At 34.8% G+C, this 27,641-nt stretch overlaps 1 protein-coding gene across 6 annotated transcripts in view; it reads left to right on the forward strand.

Moving 5' to 3' along the window:
- The window catches only part of Fs (Follistatin), a 178,480-nt gene that overhangs the window by 102,752 nt on the left and 48,087 nt on the right, over positions 1-27,641 (forward strand). The window lies entirely within an intron of this gene.

Genomic DNA, 27,641 nt, shown 5'->3' on the forward strand with positions numbered 1-27,641 from the left:
AATAAATAAATGTAGATAATACCAGTACTCGTTTGCATTGACAAAATGTCCATTGGAATCAATATAAAACAAATTTTCAGTCCTTCACATTTTTTTCTTCCAGTGTAATAATTTATGGATTGATATGCTATAATTGCCATAGTTGTAGTTATGCAAAAATTTTATTGCGGTAAATCGTTGCTACCACATTTTTGTGATTTCTTTTAATTGATGTAGTAGTCTACAATCATGGATTGCGAATTTTGTTCAAGAGGCTCCACCTTAAACATGACAATATATATATATATATATTGTATGTCAGCCTGTCTGTCTGCGTCTGCTGATGCAAATGCCTGACTGCATGTCACATGGATCCTTATAATAATAATATGTAGTGTCATTATGTTGACTTGTAAAATTAAGAGCATAGCGGACCAGAGCTGCACAAAATATGTACATTGCTGGAAAAACAATTATTATTTCAAGCGCTTAGCGAAATGTAAACGATTTTATAATCACCATACGGAAGACTTAAGAGTATATATGGTGATTTGCAACGACAACAGTATAATCTGCATAATCACATATTTTAATTAATTACTTTAAGTGGTCATTTTGCACATCAAAATTATTCAGGTGTTCTTATGTAACAATGCCATGTTTTTCATCGGGTCATATAACGACATATTTATTATTACTAGACATCGGATTTTGCATATTTGTTATTAATAAAGATACGAGGATTCTGATTCGACCAACATTCGTTTCAAAGAAAACTGAACTCAATAACGGGGCCATATTTTTTATATTTATGCAATATGCAAAAAATTAGAGAAAATATGCAAACAGTGTTTAGTCGAAAAACATCATAAAAGTCGTAAAATTGTCAATTAAAGTTGGAAAATTGTCAAAAAATAGTCAAAGTCTTGTAAATTAAGATTGTTGGCCACAGTGTGGTGTAGGGTATAAAAATATGGTATAAGTATATTTTAATACCAATTTTTATTACTATCACTATGCAAATTATTAAATTTGATAAAATATCGAACATTTTATGTAAAATGCAATATTTTCTTTGTCTTAATTTGTTGCATTAGGCAGGTTTTAATTCAAGAGAAAAAATCGATGTCGAATTTTTTTAGGCCGGGCGTGCAGCTTAAAATTTTCTGTGAAAATCTCGATTTTTTATGGCTATTTGGCGACTTCGGCGACCCATATCTCCGGAAAGGTTAAAGCTATTTACTGATATTATGCATGACATTAAAGGCCATTGTGTTCATAACATTTTATGTTCAGCAATAAAATACGTAAGTACTACCGCGTTAGAGATAATAGAGCCAATGTCCCAAAAAACGTGAATAGGTACGCCTTAAAGCGAAAATGGAGTCTATTGTACAAAAAACTCATTTTCAACCTATTTTATCAATTTTTGGAATGAAAGCAAATATCTTTCTTATTTAAATTTATTCATAGGACTGACATAATTAGGTTTTGGAGCTATCTGGCTACAGCTGACTACTTGAAGAACGCATTGTTTTAGTTGTTCGTCCTTTGTAATTAATTGGTTGTAATCTGTGATGAGGTCGACTTCTCGCTATGGTATGTAGTTCACAACTTTCAAGTTGTTTACATCCTTTGCGCCCCTCTTGGTAATTGATGTTCTACGCCCAAGTTGAGGGAACTTTTTCAAGAAATTCGGAGTTAATGTTTAATCTCTTGAAGAACATGTAAGTCTCATTTGTAACTACGCCTGGTAGACTTTTTTCTAGAAATTGCGGCAGTTGTGCTTTTGCTAGTTTGGGTCGAATATTTCTGGAGAAATTTCCATCTTCGTCTGCTGGCCTTGTAAAGATTTTTGTCACCATTTGGCTCTTTACGGTGTTTTGCACTATCAGATAAAACAATGTCAGGCCAACGATTTCAGTACTAAGATACCACTGATGAGTTATAATTTTGTTATTTCCTTTTTCTGATATTCTTTGTGAATGCTTTCGTATTTGAATAGATTTTCAATGAGATTTAGGTCTTCTTTTGGAGCTAAAAACGTTCTAGAGACGTTAACCCATGCTTCTATGACCTCTTGTTCTTGGGAAGTCAGCTGCGAAGCAGTTTTAAAACATTATCGCCTACATCGAACTTGGATTTGCCAATCGTCTATTCTTATAGAAATCGCTTGAATATGTTTGGTTGATATCCGGATGTGCTTCCAAACGTGCATTCAAAAACCCCTCTCAACAATACTTCTAATAAATCTGCTCTCGACCTAACATCTGCTCCAATTGGTGAGAACCCATCCTTCTAGTCATTCGTACACTGCTAGGTCTTTTTTCTACCCTTAGCTACTGTCAGTTTCCATGTTCTTTACCCCCATGTAATACAGGAACAGCAACCCGTTCTTTCTGCTCTATTTTGAGAATACCTGGTATTAGTTTTCCATGCTAGTGCACGCAAGTAGCCTCGCTTTCGTGTATCTTAAACCTTCCTTGAACTTGTTGCGAATATTTTTCTCGGTTTATTCTCCGCTGTTAACGGATAAAGCTTCTAGAGATCTATTATTTGTTGGGATCATCTCCGAGATCTCCCACTGTAGCCGAAATGATACGAGTAACGTTCCTTTAGAACACATGCAGCAATGACAATTTCAAGGAGGATCTCCTTGAAGCCACGTTTGATTCTTTTCGGGGCAGATGTTCTTTCAGATTCTACGTTGTGTTTAGCACCAAAACAAGATCTAGACCTCATTGAAAATGTATTGAAATAGGAAAACATTGCAAACAAATATCAGAAAAAGGAAATAACAAAAAGATAAATCGTCTATGGTGTCTTAGTCCTGCTGTAGGCCCATTAACAAACAAATATTAAAAAAAGGAAATAACAAAATAATAAATCATCTGTGGTATATTAGTCCCGAACTTGTTGGCCTGGCATTGTTTGATCCGAGAGTGCAAACACCGTAAAGAGCCAAATGGCGACAAAAATCTTAGCAAGGCAAGCAGACGAAGAAGGAAATTTCTCCAGAAATATTCGACTCAAACTAAGCAAAGAACAACTGCCGAAATACATAGAAAAGGTCTACAAGGCGTAATTAAAAGTGAGACTTACTTGTTGATCGAGAGATTCAACATTAACTCCGAATTTCTTTCGACATTGCAAAGCGAGAAGTCGAGCTCATAACAGATTACAAACAATTAATTACAAAGGGCGAGCAACTTAACAATGCGTTCTCCAAGAAGTCACATGTACCCAGATAGCTTCAAAACCTCATTATGGGAGTCCCTTGAATAAATTCTTGTATGGTTATAGTTGACCTTTGGACTGAAATTTTCTCTAAGTTTTGGTTTGGCTTGAGGTCAGCAAGATAAAAACATTTTATTTTGTTTTTAATATTATTTTTATTTTCCGATATTTCGGTCATCTCCGACAACCATCATCAGGGATTTAATCTTTAAAAAGAACAGATTACATTTTTATATAAAAACATCAACAAAAAATTCTTTTTATCACAATAATTACATTTGTTTTATTTTGTAATCACTAAAAATTACTTCCTCATCTTTTCACAAATACTTTCCAACTAAAGTTGTTGATGTTTTTCTATCAAGTTTCTGTAGATTTGCGCACAGTGGTCTGTGTCTGTCTTATGATTCATCCGATTTTCTGCCGGAACATTTATTATGTGGAGCATTTCTAGCATAAATCTTCGCTTGTAGTTATTTTATTGCGTTAAAATGTCCACATTTTTGAAGTTAGGAGTGTGTCCTGTAAATTTTATTTAAATTTTATTCCAAAAATGTATAAGGTAGGAAGAAGGTGGGGTTTTTTACAATAGATTTCATTTTCCCCTAAGGCGTACTTGGTCTCGTTTTTCGGGACATTGGCTTTATTATCTCGAATTCAGATATACTTACGTATTCTTTGTTGAACATAAAATGTTAAAACAAAATGTACTTTAATTTAATGCATAATATGGGCAAATAGTTTTAACCGAGATATGGTACGCCGAATTCGCCAAAAAATCGATTTCCATAACATCGAGGCCCTAGTGGCACGTATTAACATATTCCAATTGTGCTCAAATTTTGGCAATCTTAAAATCTAACAAAACTGAAAATTTTAAGCGGCACGCCACGCCTAAAAAAATCCGACCTCGATTTTTCGCTTTGAGTTAAAACCTACCTAATGCAACGAATTAAGATAAAGAAAATATTGAATTTTACACAGAATGTTTGATATTTTATCAAATTTTATATTTGTGTATAGTTTAATAATAAAAAATTGTATACAATACACATATAACCATGAGGGGTCTCAATTATATTATAACAACTTTAATTGACAATTTTACAATTTTATAACGTTTTTCGACCAAAAACTGTTTGTATATTTTGCATATCTTTTGCATATTTTTTGGTATATATTTTGCATATTTTTGATATGACTCTAAATATCGAAAAATTGACCCTGAAACGTCTAGATCCAAATTTTGAGTCCAATCGTAAAAGAAATAAAAAATGCACAAATCCGATGTGTACTTATTACGAAATTTTTGTTTTTTATTACTATTAATATGTTGTATTTTTAACAATTGTACCATAGTGCATATAATTGTTATTAATTAAAAAAAAACAAGTTAAAAATTATCAGTCGGCTTTGCCGACAGAGATATACCCTCAGCCTGTGTATATTGAAACAATTTTTTCCCCAAAAAACTTATGTATTTAGGGGGTTTTAAAATTGTTGGGCATTTGAACCGACAAAAATCTTGATTAGGATTAAAGATCAAAAGATTTGCGGAGGAGATACTAAAAGGAATGGATCGACATTGACCATTATGGAAGTGGATCTCCAGCCACTACATATGGTGATATAGGGATTTTTAACACCTTTCGGGCTGTTTTCCTAAGAAATATGGGCTTGCCCCTGAAAAAACCTTTACCGTCGCAATTGAGGCAGCGAATGCAAGTTGCTTCAACAAAAATCCAATTTATTCGATATCAGGTCTTAAAGTGAACTTATCCGACATATTGTGTGGGAGGTACCGGATGGAGTGGATAAATATAGTCCATATTTGAACCTGATCTATATCAGAAAGATATATTAGGATGTGTAAAGTATGGACCAATTCGGCCACTTCCTTCAAGAGTTATCTTACGAACAATTTTTCCGAATATTTTTGATCTTTTGTGGGGAGGTACCTGAAGGAATGGACCGATATGGCTTATCTTCGAACTTTGACTATGTTTGGACAAAATATTACTTAGGCTACATGTTGGACCGAATCGGCAGATCCGTTCTAGAGTTATCTTGCGCTCCAACCACCTCACACGGTGTCGTAGGGGTTTTCTGCAACTTATTACCTCAGGAAGTATGGACTTGCCCCTAATGAAACTTGTACCGGTGTATTGGGGGCAGTGGATACAAGTTGCTAAAACAAAAATCAAAGCGATTCGAGAGATGACCCTAAACTGAACTTTTCCGAAATTTTGTGTGGGAGGTACCCGAAGGAGTGGATCGATTAAGTCCATATTGAAACCATATCTAAGTCTGGTACACATTTCAGGATGTGCAAAGTATGGACCAAATCGGTTACTCCCTTCAAGAGTTATCGTGCGCACAAATTTTCCGAACATTTTCGAACTTTTGTGTGGGAGGTACCGGAAGGAGTGGACCGATATAGCCCATCTTCGAACTTAAACTAAGTTTGGGCAAAATATTACGAAAGCCAAAATTTGAACCGAATCGGTTCATCCGTTCGAGAGTTATCGTGCGCTCCAGCCAGCCAGACAGACCGACAGACAGACAGACAGACGGACGGACATTGCTCAATCGACTCCAAATTGTCTGAAACACATTTCGTCCAAACATACTTGGTGTCTAAAACCATTATTTCGATGAGGCACATTTTGCCCGTATGAAAGTGTATATGAAGAAAAGACAAAATTTTTTAGTTTCCCATAAAAAAAAATTAAAAAAATTTTTTTAAGCTACATGAAAGATTTTTGGTACATAGATTGGGAAAAAAATCCCATTCTTAAATCTGTTGGAGATACTAATTTTGGTTGTTGCGCGCAAAAGTTATGTCGGTTTCAATTCTGATAAAAAGAAAAAAATCTTTAAAAGGCTCTAATCATTATATTGAGAAACTCTCTTAATTAGGGGCTCCCTACATACTATATGTTTACTGAGGTCCCATAACTTTAGTGAAAAAGTTGTAAATTTTCGCGGAAATTAGGAAAGCATTCAAAACAATTGGTAGTTTACAACTTGTTCTAATAAAATTCAAGCTGTTTATGCATCTGAAAAATATATAAAAAATATGTACGTAATCTAAACATCGCGAAGATTCAAATGAAAACAAAACTATACAAACCCGTTTAGCGGTTTGCATATTATAGCAAAAAACAAAAAATATATTGAGGAAATTTATAAAATTTTTGTAAGAGAAAATATTTATCAAAATTTATTTTGTGAGTTAGTTGAACAAAATGTAAGAAAAATAGGTCGGAGTTTTTCTTCTATTTTAGTTAAATTTCACGTAATAAATCACATTTTTTATTCTAATCACTTCTCGAAAACACGCTAACATCTAGCAGAAGATATGGATATCTTTCAAATAAATGTTGGGTTTCTTTAAATGGGGTATAATCTTGAAATATAATTGTATCGGGTAATGTTCATTTTGAAATGCGTGTAAATCGCGAAATCCTCAAAATCACTTGATGCGCATGCGGTTTACCAATACAGCGAATTCTTCTCTTTTAATTTGTACACATTTGCCAGGATTTACTTTGGCCGCTAAGATGTAGCATCGTCTGCAGTTTAGTGTGCAACAAACTGTATTACGCTTATATTTTGCACAAAGTGCATACACTTTTTATGCGCATCCGATTTCACTATCAACCGTGAAAAAATACATCGATCTAAACATATTTCAATAAAATCCATCAAGAACCGTGGATGTAGCATCACACAGTATTTTTTGGATAAATCGGATACAGCTCCCATGCCACTAAATTTTTCAAACCGCTATTTTCGCACAAACGCGAGTGATGATTCACTTTCTTCATTGAAATGGAAACGATCCACATAAAACGCGAATTAGTCAGCGATATTTTGATAAACATCTTTCGCAAATTTTTCAATTTTTGCAGTAGCCATTTCCGCCGTTCTAGTAGATGGATTTTTACGATCTGTGATTCATATGATCCGGATCGTCGAAAAACTAAAATATCGCGGGGTACCAGCACACTCAAAACGATATTGTAAATACTGTACCCAAAAAATAGGTTTTTTAGAAAAAATATCACACTAAATTTTGGTCTTTGGCAGTAGATTACTCTGCTGCTGTGTGGGCTACATACTCAATATACATATCAGATTATGCGAAATCGCGAGTTCTTTAATCTTATAATTGGTTTTTCGAAATATCCGAATGCGCGTCCCAGTTACATAAAAAATACAAAAAACACCTGAAATCCGGCTTCAAAATGTCAGCAACCATAAAAGGTGGATGCAGTGGAAATTTTGGAAAGTGATATATTAGAAGTGTAATCTTCATTTTGTATTCTCCTACTTTTACTTTGGACAGATGTCCGTCATTTGAATGGTTTAATCAGAAATCGAATACCAATGTAAAAAACCTGATTAGCTTCAACGTGTTTTTACCTATGTTTTTTCCTTTACGCGGTCGTAACTGTCACGTAAATTAAATTTTTTTGCTAAATTTTTGAGCTTTGTACAAAAACATCTAAATTAATCCAGCAATAGTCATAGTTACTGGTAAACTACAATAGTTCGCGTATTATAATAGTGCAAACCTTGGCTTCATGGAAACTAAAATATTTTGACTTTTCCTCATATACCCTCGTTAGCATAAATGCTGAGGGTATAATTATAATAAGAATCATACGCACTGGGGTTCCAATGTTAAAAATAGTTGATGTAGCACGAAAAGCCAAATTTAAATTTTTTGAAAATTGAATATGAACAAGTAAAAAAGTGTCAGTCGGCTTTGCCCTCTGCCAATGTGAAGTGAAGCTTTCTTCAGAATTTTGTGGAGATCCAAAGTTTGGACCAAAGTGGTTGCACCATTCAAGTGATATCGTCCTAGCATTTTAGTGACCTCTTTTAAATATTGGGGAGAAGTACCGGAAGTTGTGAACCGTTATTGCCCCATGAAACTAAGTTTGGATATAATATGACGAAGACCAAATATTTGACCAAATCGGCCACATATGGTGACATAGGGGTTTTTTACACCTTTCGGACTGTTTTCCAAAGAAATATGGACTTACCCCTGAAAAAACATTTACCGTCGTATTGGAGGTAGCGAATGCAAATCGCTTCAATAAAAATCAAAGTATTCGAGAGCAGGTCTTAAAGTGAACTTATTCGAAATTTTGTGTGAGAGGTACCAGAAGGAGTAGACAAATATAGTCCATATTAGAACCTGATCTATACCTGGTAGATATATTAGCATGTGCGAAGTATGAATTACATCGGTCACTGCCTTCAAGAGTTATTGTGCGCACAATTTTTCCGAATATTTTTGAACTTTTGTGGGGGAGATACCTGAAGGAGTGGACCGATATGACTTATCTTCGAATTTGAACTATGTTTGGACAAAATATTACGAAGGCCAAATTTTGGACCGAACCGGCAGATCCGTTCGAGAGTTATCTTGCCCTCCAACCACTACACACGGTGTCATAGGGGCTTTTTGCATCTTTCAGGCTATTTTCTCAGGAAGTATGGACTTGCCCCCGATGAAACTTGCACCGTCGTATGGGGGGCAGTGAACACAACTTGTTGCAACAAAAATAAAAGCGATTCGAGAGCAGGTCCTAATCTGAACTTATCCGAAATTTTGTGTGGGAGGTACCCGAAGGAGTGGACCGATTGAGTCCATATTGGAACCTCATCTAAGTCTGGTAGAAATTTCACGATATGCAAAGTATGGATCAAATCGGTTACTTCCTTCAAGAGTTATCGTGCGCACACAATTTCCGAACATTTTCGAACTTTTGTGGGAAAGGTACCGGAAGGATTGGACCGATATAGCCCATCTTCGAACTTAAACTAAGTTTTGGCAAAATATTACGAAAGCGAAATTTTGGACCAAATCGGTTCATCCGTTCGAGAGTTATCGTACGCACCAGCCAGCCAGACAGACGGACGGACGCTTAATAGACTCCAAATTGTCTGAAACACATTTCGTCCAAACATACTTGGGGTCTAAAACCATTATTTCGATGAGGCACATTTTGCCCGTATGAAAGTGTATATACCCTCGTTAGCATAAATGCTGAGGGTATAAAAATGGCAATATTTCCGAAATATGGTATTCCTTTTTCAAAATTATTCGTTTGCTGTTTTACTGTATGAAGGCATAAAATCTACGTAAACGTCTTGTTTCAAAATATTAATAATTTTTTACCTTTAAAAATCAACAGGTTGGAAAATACCTGTGAATCGATGTGGAAGTAAAGTCTGATCGACGACGTATTGGAAAATAAAAGCGATACAAAAACAAAAATTAAAAGTTGTTTTCATTGTACTGACCTCAAGCCAAACTAAATTAAGAAGAAAGACTAAGTCCAAATGTCAACTAAAACCATACAAAAATTAATATTTAATTTAATATTTTACTACTGTCGACGTCTACTTGGTACTGATCGAAAGCTTTGCTGGTCTTCTTGATTAGCATTTTACATGTCTTTAATACACCAAATAGAAGCAGAGGTATTTGTCATTAAAGTAAAAACTTCAGAATATTAAAATTGTGATAGCTTAGAGCCTTTTGCAAGAACTCTGATATTTTCCATAAATGCCACATTTTGTATTAATTTAAAGCTCATGGAAATAAAATTGCATACATTGGAAATTGGGATATCCCAGCGTCTTTTTCAACATCTAAAGCATTTCACCAATTTTGGTAACGCAATTCCGAACATTTTAAAGCTCAGCTCATTTCTTCATTGTTGAAACGCACCCAACCAAAGTTTTGACCTACCTGGGTTTTATACCAAATGACTTAAGCCGAACTGATCCAAAATAATTAATATTTAATTTTATATTTGACTACTATCGACATCACCAACATCAATAGGCTTCTATCTCTGTGAGAAAATTTCGTGATGATCCGATCAAAATTCCGACCTGTAGTGTGATTGCAGAAAAAGTGGAAAGAGGGATGCATTAACGACTATTGCGATATCTCTATTATTTGACCACCTACGCTAACCTACTTTGCATAATTTTAAAGATGGGATTTTCTACTTTCTTAGTCCGGCTTTGCTTTTGAAGGTTCCCAACCTAAGGTGTGATATCCGTCATTATTATTAAAATCGCAAAAATGAAAAGTTGGGTTCTATTAGCGACTATTGCGATATCTTCGTTGGTTGACCATCTACGACAACCTAATTACATCATTGTAAAGGTGATATTTTCTTCTTTCACTGCCAGGTTTTGCTTTTTGTATGCCCCTTATAGACACTGAGATATTTGCTTTGGAATAAAATGTTGACTTTTTCTCCAAATAAAGTTTTTGCTTATTTCGACCCCTAAATATTATCCGACCATCACCAAAGTCAATAGGCTTCTTCCTCTGTGAGGCCCTCAGTAACAGTCGAAATTTCGTGACGATCCGATCAAAATTGCGACCTGTAGCGTGATTTCCAAAAAAATGGAAAAATGGGATGAATTACCGACTATTGCGATATCTCCGCTATTTGGTCACCTACGCCGACCTAGTTTGCATCACTGTAAAGATAGAATCTTCTACTTTCATAGTCAGACTTTGCTTTTTGAAAGTCCCCAACCAAAGCTGTAATATTCGTCATTATACCTAAAATCGCAAAAATGAAAATTTGGGGTTTATTTGCGACTATTGTGATATCATCGTTGTTTGATCACCTACGAAAACATACTTTACATCGTTAGAAAGGTGATATTTTCTACTTTCATTGCCAGGTTTTGCTTTTGGTATACCCCATACAGAAGCTGAGATATTCTCTTTGGAAAAAAACGTTGTCTTTTTATCCACATAAGTTTTTTGCCCATTCTGACCCCTGAATATTATCCGACCATCACCAAAATCAATAGGCTTCTTCCTCTGTGAGGCCCTCAGTAACAGTCGAAATTTCGTGACGATCCGATCAAAATTGCGACGTGTAGCGTGATTTCCAAAAAAATGGAAAAATGGGATGAATTACCGACTATTGGGATATCTCCGCTATTTGGTCACCTACGCCGACCTAGTTTGCATCATTGTAAAGGTGGAATCTTCTACTTTCATAGTCAGGCTTTGCTTTTATAAAGTCTCCAGCCAAAGCTGTGATATTCGTCATTATAATTAAAATCGCAAAAATGAAAATTTGGGTTTTTATTTGCGACTATTGTGATATCATCGTTGTTTGATCACCTACGAAAACATACTTTACATCGTTAGAAAGGTGATATTTTCTACTTTGATTGCCAGGTTTTTCTTTTGGTATACCCCATACAGAAGCTGAGATATTCTCTTTGGAAAAAAACGTTGTCTTTTTATCCACATAAGTTTTTTGCCCATTCTGACCCCTGAATATTATCCGACCATCACCAAAATCAATAGGCTTCTTCCCCTCCGGGACCCTCATCAACACCTAAAATTTGGGGATGATCCGATCAAAATTGCGACCTGTAGCGTGATTACAAGGTTTAGATGGACAGACGGACGGACGGACGGACTGACGGACGGACACACATACCCAGATCGACTCAGCTCGTCGAGACATTTATTTTGGTATATATAAGTATGGGTCTACGACCATTATTTCGATGCGTTACAAACTTTTTGGCCAAAACCAACTTATAATACCCTCCCCACATAGTGGTGTAGGGTATAAAGAGCTTAGTGATAAGTGAGTGACTGACAGATCATCGCCCAGACGAAACGGCTAAAGCTAGAAGCTTGAAATTTTGAGTGTAGGTTGCTGTTGGTATGTAGGCGTGAGATAAGGCTCGGTTTTTGGAAATTCGAACTGGAAGGGTACGAAAAGTACTAAAAGGTACTAAATATGGTACCCTTTGTATTAGGCAAACGGGAAGAGCTAGAATTCTGAAATTTGGAATGAGGGTCACTGGTGGAGAGTTAGAAAGTTGTACCAAAGGGTTTTTGAAATTTCGACCTATAAGTGTACGAAATGTACTAAAAATTATAAAATTTAGCACCAGTTGTATATTTTGAACGGCTATAGCTAGAATCTTAAAATTTAGTATGGAAATAAAGGTTGGGAAGTGGTGTTTATGAAAGGAAATTCGTACTCATGTATACGAAAAGTACTAAAGTGTACTAAATTTAGTACAACTTGGATTTGGGTGAACGGATAAAGCTGGAAACTTGAATTTTGGAATTAAGACTACTGTTGAAGAGTAGGATTGAGATATGAGGATTATTTTTGGAAATTCGTACTTATGTGTACGAAAAGTACTAAATTTGGTACAATTTGGATTTGGGTGAATGAATAGAGGCGGAATCCTGCATTTTTGAATTATTATTACTGTTAGAGTATAGGATTTAGGTAGTTTTGGAAATTTGTACTTATTCGTACGAAAAGTACTAAACGGTCGTGAATTTGGTACACTTTGGATTTGGGTGAAGGAGTATAGGTGGAATCCTGAAATTTGGAATTAAGATTACTGTTGGAGTGGAAAATTGAGATATGGAGGTGATTTTGGAATTTTGTACTTATGTGTACGAAAAGTACTAAATTGTACTAAATTTGGTACAATTTGGATTTGAGTGAAAGGATAGAGCTTGAAACCTGAAATTTAGAATAATGATTACTGTTGAAGTTTAGGTTTGAAATATGGAGGTTTTTTTTTGGAAATTCGTATTTAACAGGTACTAAATTAAGTACTATTTGGATTTGATTGAATGGATAGAGATGGAGTTCTGAAATTTTGAAATAAGATTACTGCTGGAATATAAGATTGGGGCAGTTTTGAAAATTCATACTTATTGCGTACGAAATGTACTAAATTGTACTAATTTGGTACAATTTGTTTTGGGTGAATGGATAGAGCTAAATATTAAATAATACATAATATATAATAAAAAATCTATATATATTTATATATATATATAAAAGAGCTTAGTGAGTGACTGACATATCATCGCCCAGACGAAACCGCTAAAGCTAGAAAGCTGAAATTTTGACTGTGGGTTGCTCTTGGTGTGTAGGGGTGAGATAAGGAAATTCGACCTAGAAGGGTACAAAAAGTACTAAAGGGTACTAAATATGGTACCCTTTGTATTAGGCAACGGGAAGAGCTAGAATTCTGAAATTTGGAATGAGGGTAACTGATGGAGAGTTAGAAAGGGTTTTTGGAAATTCGACCTATAAGTGTACGAAAAGTTACTAAATTTTGTATGGGAATCAAGGTTGGGAAGTGGTGTTTGATATAAGGATATGATTTTGGAAGTTTGTACTTATGTGTACTAGTAGTACTAAATTTGGTACAAATTGGATTTGGGTAAAAGGATAGAGCTGGAATCCTGAAATTTGGAATTTAATTACTTTTGGAGTGTAGGATGAGTTATTCTTGGAAATTAGTACTTATGGGTACGGAAAGTACTAAATGGTACTAAATTTGGCACAATTTAAATTTAGTTGAACGGATAGAGTTGGAATCCTGAAATTTCGAATTAAGGTTACTGATGGAGTGTAGGATTGAGGTAGTTTTGGAAATTCATACTTAGGGGTACGGAAAGTACTAAATGTACTAAATTTGGTAACATTTATATTTGGGTGAACGGATAGAGTTGGAATCCTGAAATTTCAAATTAAAGTTGCTGTTGGAGTGTAGGATTGAGGAAGTTTTGGAAATTCGTACTTATGGGTACGAAAAGTACTAAATTTGGTACAATTTGGATTTGTGGGACGAATAGAGCTGGGATCCTGAAATTTGGAATTAAGATTACTGTTGGACTGTAGGATTGACTTAGTCTTGGAAATTCGTACTTATGGGTACGGAAAGTACTAAATGGTACTAAATTTGGTACAATTTAAATTTAGGTGGACGGATAGAGCTGTAATCCTGAAATTTGGAATTACTAAATGGTATTAAGTTTGGTACATTTTGGATTTGGGTGAACAGATAAAGCGGGAATCCTGAAATTTCGAGTTAAGGTTACTATTGAGGGATTGAGGAAGTTTTGGAAATTCGTACTTATGGGTACGAGAAGTAATAAATGGTACTAAATTTGGTACAATTTATATTTGGGTGGACGGATAGAGGTGGAATCCTGAAATTCGCAATTACTGTTGGAGATAGTTATTGAAATTCGTACTTTCATACGAAAAGTATTAATGGTATTATGATAGAGGTGGAATTCGGAAATTTGGTATTATAGCCGTTGTTGGTGTGTAGGGTTGAGATATGGATGTGGTTGTGGATATACGTACAATAAGTTTACAAAAATTACTAAATGGCACAGAATTTGGTCCAAATTCTTATTGTGTAAAGGGGTAGAGCTGAAATTGTGAAATTCGGCATTAGTACAGCAGTTGACGTTTAGAGTGGAGATAGAGAGGAATTTTTGGAAATTCGTACTAATGTATACGAAAAATACTTAATCGGGGTTGAGATATAGTTTTGGATAAAAGGAAGTAATTTTTGAAACTTATACATACTATAAGTACTAAATTTGGTACCAGTTTGGTGTTGCATGATGGGATGTAGGTGGAATTTCGAATTGTTGTATGAGGGATTGTGTTGGTGTTTAGAAACGGATTTTTTGAAATGCATACAAATTCTAAAATTAGGCTGATGGCTGGATGATTTATTGAGAAATACGAAATGTACTAAATGCTATTAAATTTGACGTTGGGTGTAGCAATGAAGATGGAATTATATCATTAGTGCGTGAAAAGTACAAAATTGCAATATGTTTGGTATTGGGCTAAGGAATAGAAGTGGAGTTTCGATTTATTATTTATTTGTCATTTTAATTGTTAGAGGTGGTCGTACAATAAGTGTACTAGAAGTATTAAATAATACTAAATATTGAAGCACTGGTATTGAGTGAATCGATAAATGAAATTTGTTATGAGGATAACTGTTGAGATTGGATCAGAATGTTTATTGAAATCCGCCTTTAAATGTATGAAAGGTTTCTACATGTAATACCATTGACATTGGGTGAACAAGTAGAGCTAATACTGTAACATTTGATCTAAGGTCCTGAATTTTAAAAATTGTACTGAATAATGTACTCTTGTTTCTAGGTTAACACGAATTCGGTTTCTAAATAATGTACTGAAATCAAAAAGCCAAACGTACCTTTTCAACAAAATTGTTTTTATCTTTGTTGCCTATTCTAAACGTTATAGTTAGTTCATTTGAAAAGGTAGATCTATGCGACTAATGTTTTACAAGAAGGTTTTTACATCCTTAGAAAAAAAGGCCTAAAATAAAATGTCTCAAAAATTAACTGTTATATAGGGTAACATCTTCTGAATAATGGTTTTCTACATTTTGATATCACAAATTCCAAAATTCGGTTGGAAAGTGTGGATACAATTTTCAAAATACCCATACCGTTCTAATAAAACATGGACTGGAATTTAAAATGTAGGCCGCTGTTGAAGTGTAGAGGTTTTTTTTTTTGAAATTCGAACAAAACGTATACGAGCAGTACTTGAAAGAATTTAAATATCAATTCAAATAGGTATTAGTACATCAAAATTTTCAGTGTTCTCCACATTAAATATTGTTTATTTGTATATTATTCCTTTTTCGGTTACGAAGTAGCGGGCGTTTTGCTAGTTTTTTATAAGACAACTCTTTAAAAAAAAAAAAAAAAACAAAAATACAAAAAATGATATTTTTCTGTTTAGGCTTATATTAAAGAAATTATGAGTATTTCTCAGCGTATAGATTTACAGAATTCGAATTTTTCAAGGCGCGATATCTGAAGTATTTTGATGATGAGCAGCATCAAACCAGCAAAAGTGCGTGATTTCAAGTCCCAAGCCCACTGTGTAATTTTTTTTCTGTTTTTTATTAGGTAGCTGATAAAAAATACAAAAAATTATTTTTTCTATTTATACAAATATTTGTTCGCATATAGTTTTTACAGAACTCGACATTTACAAGGCACGATATCTCTGGAACCGTTAGTAAAAAAATTAACATATACTGAAATGTTTTGATGAGGAGCAGCAAAAGTTTTTGATTTCACTCAAAAATCCCCATATACTTTATAGGGTCTTCGACGAATAATTCGATGGTCAAAGGAAACTCGAAAAGTACTCGCGAGAAAAAGAAATGAATGAAAACTTCCCTTTAGAGTATGTGGACATTATTCGGTAGATTTTCGGAAACAAGCACAAATTCCCAAAAGAAATCTTGCTGAAAATAGGTTTAGTTTCTAGGGGAAGGGACGAAAGAAATCTGTAATTTATTTGCCATTGGCAAAATTTGTTAGATGGGCTATTTGCGTGTAGTGGACAATACTTTACTATTGTGCTGTTATGTTTTCGGGACGATTAACTCTTATATTTAGCAATTTCGTAAGTTGTGTGGAGTGTGTTACGGCTAGCTACGTCATGGTAGCTATAAGACAATATGCCTCCTGGCATATGGTATTTTGCCCAATGCTCGAACTGTACTTTCTGCATTGAGAGTTCGGACATGTACTAGGTTGTGTTACCAATCCATCACCTTAACCCCTCCTCCTTTCTCACACGGACCGGCAGTAGCGAATTTATTGTTAATGCCATGTTACTACCTCATTTTAACTGGATGATGTTGTGTTCTATTAATTTCTATTATTTTCCCGATTCTGGTATTTTGAACAAATCTATATTTTGAACGGTTTGCTCTTGTTCTAGTGTTTCTATTAGAAACACATTGAAATAAAGCTATACGTTTTTCATTTTGGCTTTTTTAAATGAAGTTTGCTTCGATTGAAACTAATCTCTTGGAGCATGAATGCAAATGTTGTTGCTGTTATTGATGTTTGCGATATAACCATATTGATGACATCTATGGTGTATACGACGACCACATTTTTGCATTTGATTGACTTGGGAGTATGCTGCTTCTTCTTGTTTTTCTGGGCGTTGTTGTTGTTTTTTTTTTTTTTTGTAGATTTGCCAGTGGTAAATTGAATTGGCTGCACAGATCCATGCACTTGCATTTCATACACATATTCACACACAATTGTTCATGTACGTATCAACGAATCATAAACATAACGACTCCAGAGCACAGATACGTATGTATGTTTGTCATTCATTGTTGATTGCTGTCATCATTGCAGTGAAGATTAAATTTCCTTTCTGAACGACATCATCTGAATCGGATTGACGAGTATAAACGGTCGCCATAGGAACAGATTTACAATGAAGCGAATGTTAAGACATTGCACATTGGCATAGAACAGAAAAAAAGTTTGTAGAAAAACTGGGCTATAAGCAGACCTTTAGGCTAAAACCATGTCCTTACGCACAAACAGTTCTTTTCAGAAAGAAATCCTTTAAAATTATAAAAGTATGCTTCTACTGCTAAATGATTTTTGTATTGGCTTCTCGTCATCAGTTCAGATTTCGACATAGACGCCAACAGTTATGAATTTCCTTCTAGTGAATTACCGCAAAAATTTGTCAACTTTAGTTTGGAATTTTCCTAATTCAAGACTCCTCATTGATCGGCCACTAACACTGTGACACAAATTGGAACTCAAGATCTGTGCGGTGGAAAATTTCTTTTGGAGATGAAAGCCCTTGGTGAGAATATTAAGAACCCAAGTTTCCATAGGTCAATTTCTAAGATATGGCGTGATGAATGTTTTAATTTTGCCCTATATTGCTTGAGAAAATAGCTTTATATCTCTGTTTGGCGTTATTGTAGCTTCGTTTTGGGATTACATGTCTTAATTCAAATCGAATGCCGAATATTTTTGTAAAACATTTTATCCTTCTAACTCAATTCCTTACATGCCCTTTTCGTGCTTTCTTTCTTGAACTATAGTAAAAGTAAAACAAGATTCGATTTTACAGCATCCAAATATTCTACAAAAATGTTGCACTGAAAATTTTAGGTACGGTTCTCATTGACAGCTAATCGATGTTTGTTCCAAAAAAAACTATGTATGTTTTGTGTTTTTGTATAGTCTGTATATTCCAATAACAAATATACAAAAACACAAAACATAGTTTTTATACCCTTCACCATAATATGGAGGGTATAATTAATTTGTCATTCCGTTTGTAACACATCGAAATACTATGGGGTCTCCTATAAAGATTCACTTTTGGCAGTTTTGTTGTGATCTGTGTTTACTTTTTATTTTGAAAGTAAGCTCGCTTAATCACATATTTGTTGTTTTCAAATTTTAAAAACAACAAGTTTTTAAAGTGGGTGTAGTTAAAATTGATTTACTTTAGGGAAGGGCAGAGAATACTAGTTTCGTCCAACGCCACTTGGACTCATCAGTTCTCTCAGTTCTTTGCATTGAAGCAAAAAACTCTTCCCCAATTTTATGACGACTAGAGCTCAAGAATAAATGTGACTGACGAATTCGTTTAAATGCGAATTCAACAGAAACATTCAAAAACTCTCGTAGCCGCATATGCAAATGTTTCTGTTGAATTCGCATTTAAACGAATTCGTCAGTCACATTTATTCTTGAGCTCTAAGATAGAGCTTTGTAATTTGGTACAGAAGTTTCTTTTACTCCTAGGATGTTTGGTATTGCAAATGGGCTATATCGGTCTACGTTTTGATATAGCCCACAGAGAACGGTATCATCCGATTTTCGGTATTTTGAAGGTTTTAGCCTCATTCTCACACCGAAATGACTGAAATTTGGTCCCCCATAGAACGGTACCTCCCGATTTTCGGTATTTTGAAAGTTGTGGCCACAGCAACCCACCAAAATTGCTGAAATTTGTTATTTAGTTTTTGTTGGAGGTAAATGCCTTTCTGGCTGAAATTCGTCGGTATAGGTCCACGTGTCGGTATAGCCGCATAGAACGGTACCTCCCGATTTTCGTAATTCTGAAGGTTGTGACGTCAATATACGAAATATCGGAAATTTGGTATTTAGTCTTCTTTGAGTCTAAAAATTACCCCCAAAAATTTGTAGGTATAGATCCACGTTTTGATTTTGAAGGTTAGCCACATCGTTTTACCAAAATTGCTGAAATTTGGTATTTAGTCTTCTTCATAAACGAAAGGAAACTAATTGTTCCATTTTACTTCAATACAACTCGTGGGGGAGGATATTACAAGTTCAGCCTGGCCGAAATTAACGCCGTTCTTACTTGTTTTTGAATAAAAATGTCAAAAAGGACCATGAAAACGGGACAATGTAGATTAGATGTCAATGAGAACCGTATCTAAAAATGTCTGTGCAACATTTTAGTAGAATATTTGGATGCTGTTAAATCCCACCTTGTGGTATTTTTACTATGGTCCAAGAAAGAAAGGACGAAAAGAACATGGAAGGAATTGAGTTACAAGGATAAAATATTCTACAAAAATATACGGCATTAGATTTGACTTAAGACATGTAATCTCAAAACAACATGTAATCTACAAAAACGCAAAACAGAGATATAAAGCTATTTTCTCAAGCATTATATGGCAAAATTAAAAAAAATCATCACGTGATATCTGAGAAAATTGACCTATGGCGAAAATTTGCTTTTCGGTTCTTAATATACTCACCAAGGGCTTTCATCTCCATAAGGAATTTTCCACTGCACAAAAACCTTGTTTAAACTATTTTATCTAAATTTCTATACCAGACACTACTATATGGGTATAAGTTGGTTTTGGCTAAAAAGTTTGTAACGATCGAAATTATGGTCGAAGACCCATACCTATATATACCAAAATGAATGTCTCAATGAGCTGAGTCGATCTGAGGAAGAAGGCTATTAATTTTGGAGATGGTCAGATTATATTCAGGGGTCGGAATAGACAAACAACTAATGTGGAGAAAAATTCAACGTTTTGTTCTTATACAAGTATCTCCGCTTGGAACGCCCCTACTATTCCAAAAGCAAAACCTGTCAATGGAAGAAAGAAATATCACCTTTACAATGATGCAAAATAGGATGACGTGCATCCCACTATTCCATTTTTTGATTTGAATTGTACTGACGAATATTCCACCTTCTGTTGGGTGCATTTCAACATATGAAGTCTATATTAATGAAGACATTCTGAGCTTTAAATTGATCCCAATTGCGTTACCAAAAGTGGAAAAATATGCCCAGATATCCCAATTTGTGGAATTGTACTTCCAATCCGAATATATCTGCTCCTGTTGGACATATTTCAAGGGAATAGTCTAGTTAAACTAGACCATCTGAGCTTTAAATTAATACCAAATATGTTGGCATTAATGGTAAAATATCAGAGTTTTTGCAAAATGCGCTAAGCTATCCCAATTTTAATATTTTTAAGTATTTATTTTAATGACAAATACCTCTGCTTCTCTCCTTTTTATCTTCTACAAAGTGTTCAATCAGACATATATAAAATAATTAATTCTTTTGGTTCAGTCATTTAGAATAAAATCCAGGATGGGTGAAAACTTTACTATCTCCCTAAAAGAAATGTTATCAGTGAAGAGCTTTTGCACAGGGGTAGTGGTGTAGGGTATCACGTAGTCGGCCCCGTCCCGATTATAGCCTTTGCTCACTTGTAAGTTATAATTTCTACCGACATTAAGTCAGCCTAATGAATTACAAAAAAATACAAAAAATCCATTACCAAAGTTAATGATCACAATGCGTGTGTCCTAAATTTTGCAAGGGGCGCCCTTGATGCCCATATTTTATGAATTTCACAGGGACGTGATATATGTTACTCTTTGCAAATATTAAAAATTCGTTATAATTTCTTTCACTTTAGAATTAAGAATTCAAAAAGTCTTTGCATACATTTTGCATATTACCTCACTGTGTTGAAATTGTACGGTAGAGAAGTGAATTGATTTTGAATTGAATGCAATTGAATTGGACCAAAAGCACGATTCCATGACATCTGTTTGTTCAGTGAATCGCATTCGGTTCATTGCAGTGCACACAATTCTCTTGTTTCGTTTAACACACCAGCCAGTCAATAGTCAGTCATTCATGGCTGGCTGGATAGGGTTCCTTCGAAACATTCATACTACATATGAGTAATTTACGGTCAGTAGCACAAAAAAGACATACATACATATACACAGAGAGAGCATCTATTACTCTTCCTTTAAAAAGGATTTAAGACATTTTTCTTGTGTGCATTCCGTTAAGCTTAGCGATCAAAGTGATTACAAAGAGTTCAATATAGGCCCTTATTGATAAGTTCAGGCCTGATTTAGATTCAGTGGAAAGTTGAAATTTTTTTATGGAGTACATTTCACCCAGAATGAGCGTATCAGAAATTGGGTTGCATTTTTATACCTTTGTGCATTTGTGCATAGGAAGAAAGCTATTGATTTTTATCCAATGTTTGATGCAGTTTGGAAAATGTCACCGAATTCGGACTAGAAATAAATTTGCAAATTATTTGATTTTTATATCAAATGACTTACTGAACCAAAATAATTAATTACCAAGTAGCGACCAGCCACCGCACACTGCTCCCAACCTGCGACAAAAATCAAAAAATCGATATCAGCAAATCTCTGCGACAAATCAGCAATCTGTCTCTAAACATATCATATTTTAATATTCCATTCCTGTTTTTGCAATTTATAATGGTATTTAACAAAACAAAACAGAAGAATTTGACATTTACGCATGATCTCTTAAAAACTTTAAAAACATCAGTAAGGTTGTGACTTCTTACAAGGCAAGTAACTCAAAATTGAAGGGATAAAATTATTTTTTTTGAAACGGAAGTTTTAGTACAAGGTTTTCTAATTATTTTACATAAAAATTTGTACACATTATTCGCATAAAATGTGCTGGAAATCACATTTTTATAATACTTTTTTGTGGATTTTTTTCCAAGTCCTAAAAATTGAAGTTGAGTTTTACTAACTGCGCCATCCTTCGCCACTCTCCAAAATTTTCGAAGAATGTTCGAAATAGTGTCTAGTTTACAAAAAATGTGGTTCCAGCTGCATAGCAAGTAACTCAAAATTGAAAGGATATCCTTCGCCACTCTCCAAATTTTTCGAAGAATGTTCGAAATTGTGTCTAGTTTACAAAAAATTTGGATCCAGCTGCATATATTTGCATTTCCGTGTGTGACATTAAAAATACTGACGATGCCTCTGGTCGTTTCAGTGAATATGCCGTATTACTGTGTTCTCAGTTTCTTCTTTGTTTTGTGTTTTAATTGTTTGTTTCGATTTTTTTCTTTAAAGATTTATACATTTTTGTTTCGGGATCTACTTATGAGTGTATTTTTTACATTTGTATATTTTTGATATATGTATGATGCTACATATAATATGGAAAATAAGTAAAAATGTAAAGTTCGGTCGCATCGAACTTTATTATATCCCCTACCATGAAATATTCTGACCTAAATTGGAATAATTTGTTTCCTTTCCTGTCCACGATACCAGTCGGAGACTTTTTTGACCACTAAGAACTCCAAATAGCAAATTACAACCAATTCGAATCGAAAATGTAGATAAAACCCTCAAAATAACTGAAATAGGGAGGTACCGTAAGATGAGGGCTATACCGAAACCTGGAGGTAAGACCACAATTTTTGGCGCAGATAGTTTTTGATCATTTAGAACTTCAAATGGCAAATTACAACCAATTCGTGCCGGAAATGTTGATACAATCTTCAAAATACCTGAAATCGGGAGGTATCGTAATATGAGGGCTATACTGAAACCTGGACCAAAGAAAACAATTTTTGGCGCAGAAAATTTTTGATCATTGAGAACCCCAAATGGCAAATTACAACCAATAAAATCTTCAAAACACCTGAAATCGGGAGGTACCGTAATATGAGGGCTATACCGAAACCGTAAGATGAGGGCTATACCGAAACCTGGAGGTAAAACCACAATTTTTGGCGCAGATGGTTTTTGATCATTTAGAACTTCAAATGGCAAATTACAACCAATTCGTGCCGGAAATATTGATACAATCTCAAAATACCTGAAATCGGCAGGTATCGTAATATGAGGGCTATACTGAAACCTGGACCATAGAACACAATTTTTGGCGCAGAAGATTTTTGATCATTGAGAACTCCAAATGGCAAATTACTACCAATTCGAGCCGAAAATGTTGATAAAATCTTCAAAACACCTGAAATCGGGAGGTACCGTAATATGAGGGCTATACCGAAACCGGGACCTAAGACCACAATTTTAGGCGCAGGAGGTTTTTGACCATTGGAAACCCCAAATATCAAAGCACAGCCAATTAGAGCCGAATATGTGGATAAAAGCTTCAAAATACCTGAAATCGGGTGGTACCGCTACATCGGGGCTATACGAAAAACTGGATTTTTTTGGCTAAAGTTTTTTTATTTGTTTTTAGCATATACTGAAAAATCTGATTGATCCGACGATTATAAATATTTTTGTAGCACCTTTCCATACAAGTAGGACCACTGTACACCGCACAGTGTTGCCTCGTGGACAAAAATCAAAAATTGTGATGTTAACTTTTACATATGTTCATGATTTTTTCTTACAGTAAACACATCCCATACAACGAATCTGAAAGAATTTTGTCGATATGTGCATCCATAATGAAGTTGTACCCCTTGAAATATGAAAAATATTTCCCAGGTGATCTAAAGCGGTAATCATATGAAAATTAGACAATTTTTAAAATAACATTTTCTGAAAAGTTTGTTGATAAAATTAAAAGTTTTGGATGGGGATTTGATGGGTGGGCTATAAATATAAAATTTTAGTACAAAAAATTGACATCAACTGCACTTGGGCAATGTACCGTTATCAAGAAATCATAATTTAAATTTGATAAAAAAATTCAAATTCTTATTATTTAGTAGAGCAGATCTTTTGATTGCCACCTATTGCCACCTCGGCTCTTGTTTTCCGTTAATTGGACATCTCTTCCAAATAAAAATGTGCAAAAACTTTCTGCCCATCCCTGCACCTTCTGAGATATATCGGTTCAGATTTTATATAACCCCAATATATATCTTTTCCCGATTTAGCTACAACTTGTTCAATTTTGATCGGATAGCCTTCAAATTTAGTACGTGTTATTTTCTTAGGCCCCTGAATAGCTACACCGATTTTCGGTGAAATCGGTTCAGATTTGGATATAGCCCCCATATATATCTTCCCACGATTTTGCTATAATTCGCTCAATTTTTGATGAATTTAACATGGGATGTTCCTCAGGCCCCTGTTCAGTTTCACCTTTGAACTAGGTTGATGAATGTTTGCACAAGTACTTATGAGGGCACAGGAATGAAAAAAATCAACTTTGGTCCATGTCGGTTCAGGTTTGAACATGGCTTCGATATGTAATTTCGCCCGATGTCACTCAAGTACGGATAATTACGTCATATTTCCTTATTTAACCAATATCTCACATACATTGCGTGTTTAGTGAAAATATATATGAGAGCTATATCCAAATCTAAACCGATTTATATCAAAATCGGAGAAACTGAAAAAGACCTTAAGAAAACATCCCATGTTAAATTTGAAGGCTATGTTTCAAAAATTGATCGAATTATAGCAAAATCGGTGAAAGATATATATAGAGTCTATATCCTAATCTGTACCGATTTTTGCGAAATCAAATCAAAATCGGTAAAACTAAACAGTGGCCTGAGGAAACATACCATGTTAAATTTGAAGGCTATTCATCAAAAATTGAGGGATTTATAGCAAAATCGGGGAAAGATATATATGGGAGCTATATCCAAATCTGAACCGATTTTTACGATAATCGGTGAAACTACTAAAATTTGAAGGCTATTCGATTAAAATTGACCGAGTTATAGCAAAATCGGTGATAGATATATATGGGGGCTATATCCAAATCTGAACCTATTTTTGTGAAAATCGGTGTAGCTATTTAGGGACCTAAGAAAATAATACATATTAAATTTGAAGGCTATTCGATCAAAATTGGCCGAGTTATAGCAAAATCGGGGAAAGATGTATATGGGGGCTATATCCAAATCTGAACCGATATGGACCAAAGTTGAAATTTTTCATTCCTATGCCCTTATAAGTAATTGTGCAAAAATTCATCAACCTAGGTCAACTCCTTCTATTTTTATCCACTTTTGTATGGAAGCGGCAACACTGTGCACCGTAGTGACGTGCCAATTGTGTTCAAGTTTTTGGCCCTGTTCACCATTCCCGCCTTTCTATGGCTCCGACAGCCGGTTGCAATGCAACTCCACATTCTACCCGCCGCTACAAATCGGGATATTTGAGCGTCTATTCCTATATCTCAAGTATATGCTCACTTTCGGTAACGCAATTAGGGTCAAGAAATCTCAGAATGTCTTGATTATTATAGGTCACATTTGATGAAATGCGCCCAACCAAGCTGGGATATTGTCATTACAAATGGTACGACAACCTACTTAGCATTATTGTAAACATGAACTTTTTTTCTTCCATTGACGGGCTTTGCTCTCGGAATGCGCCTACTAGAAGCGGAGATATTTCCATAAGGATACAACGTTCAATTATTTTCCACATTCGTTTTTTGGCCATTCCGACTACTGAATATTATCAGGCCTTACCAAAATCAATAGTCATCTTTCTCTCTGGGACCCCCATCAACCCACAACATTTCGTGACATGTAGCGTGATTACAAGGTTTAGATGGACAGACGGACGGACACACATAGCCAAATCGATTCAGCTCGTCGAGACATGAATTTTGTATCGGTCTACGGCCATTATTTCGATGTGTTACACTTTTTTTTTTGGCCAAAACCAACTTATAATACCCTTTCCGCATAGCGATGTAGGGTATAAAAAGTTTTGTAATGGTTTGCATAAAAGTTTTGTAAACAAATCAATTATTTTTAACTATCTTATTATAAATGTTTTGTATTTTGTACTTCTATACTGATGAATATTATCGAAAAAGGCCCAACATGAGGCCGCTTTTGGTAATATTTTCAACCATCTTATTGACATCAATCAAACGCATACATACGACAGACATGAATGCTGACACACTCCTACCGATTTGCAAATGCATTGCATGCAATCAAGGCAGCCCAAGCGTGCGATTATCATCTTACCGAATTGCAATAAAAAAATCGGGTTTTCAATACTACAGTGTGTCATACAGCAGTTCATCATCGACTCAGTTCGTCAACTTTGTCAGAAATGAGGGGGAAAATAGAAATGTCTTTCTCAAGTTTCCAATTAATTGCATTGTATTGAATTGCGGAACGAACGAACATACACAAACATGAATAAAAGTTGCAACCCAACAAAAAAACAACAACAACCAACTACTCCCCTGGAGAAAAAAGTCAATCAACCGCAGAAAATCCAAACAAAGCTCAACAATGTTGTCCAATTCACATTGTCGTCAATGTTGTCATTGTTAACACTTTATCCCCCGCATCGATTCAATTGCAAACATTTTGCATAAAGATCGATTGATTGGCTGGCTTGACGATGTCTATGTCGGTTTGTCTGTCCGTCTGTCTGTCTTTCTATTGGCTTCTGTTATATAGACAAAGTCACTGAAATGTTTTTCTATCATCAATCCGGCATCCATTTCACTTCAATTTTAATACATTTACCGGTGTGGTCATAGATGTCATTCATCAATGAATGAATGTTGTCTTGGTAAAATTTGACAGTAGAAGAAATACAGTTGTAAGATTTGAATGTGGGATACCCCCTTCCAATGTATATTGAATTACCCTGGCATGAATTGCATACAAAAATAAAAAATATGAGTTAAGGATTCCATTACATTGAAATGATATCACTCTAAACTAGGTCAAATAAATATCATCTGTAAACAGCTACTATTCCAAATAAATGAAAATTAACAAAATCGTATTGCCAACAAAACGAAGAGTTAAAACTCCCATACAATATTATTGAATAAACAAAAACCTCTCCGTCCATTATTCAGAAAACTATTATAAAACGTTAGCGAGGGCTACAGTCGGACAGCGCTGACCATGTGACACCCTACACCACTTCCCCGCACAAAACTGATGTTCAATCAAAAATGATGATCAATTAAATATTCTTTCCTGAACAAACCCCTTACCTCGTGCAAAAATATGTCAGTATTAAATTATAAATGCGTCATATAGTGTGATTATGGTTACACTATACACAATTAAAACTGTGGGATTTCTGTATGTACTAGGCTGTAACTCTGTTATCTGATCTCCTACATCAAAATAATTGGCATCAATGGAAAGGTCAAGAGTCCCTCTTCTAAATTTAACTTACGTGGGCGGAACATACATTCCAGGAATAAACACATAGTAATTATACTAAAAATTTTACCAATATTCACACAAAAGTTTTGATGCATTTAACCCGCTAAATATTATCTAATCATCATGTTAAATTGCTATATTCTTCTTTGTCATAAACCCAAACCTTACTTTAAATTTCACCCGTTAAGCCATCATTGCGACCTACTGAATCGAAAAAAATGTTGTTTTTGGTCCATTTCGCCCCCTACGACGAATATGAATTTTCGGAAAAA

The sequence above is a fragment of the Musca autumnalis genome, unplaced genomic scaffold (genome assembly GCF_047663935.1).
Source record: "Musca autumnalis isolate F117 unplaced genomic scaffold, ASM4766393v1 scaffold_5, whole genome shotgun sequence".
Taxonomy (NCBI): Eukaryota; Metazoa; Arthropoda; class Insecta; order Diptera; family Muscidae; genus Musca; species Musca autumnalis.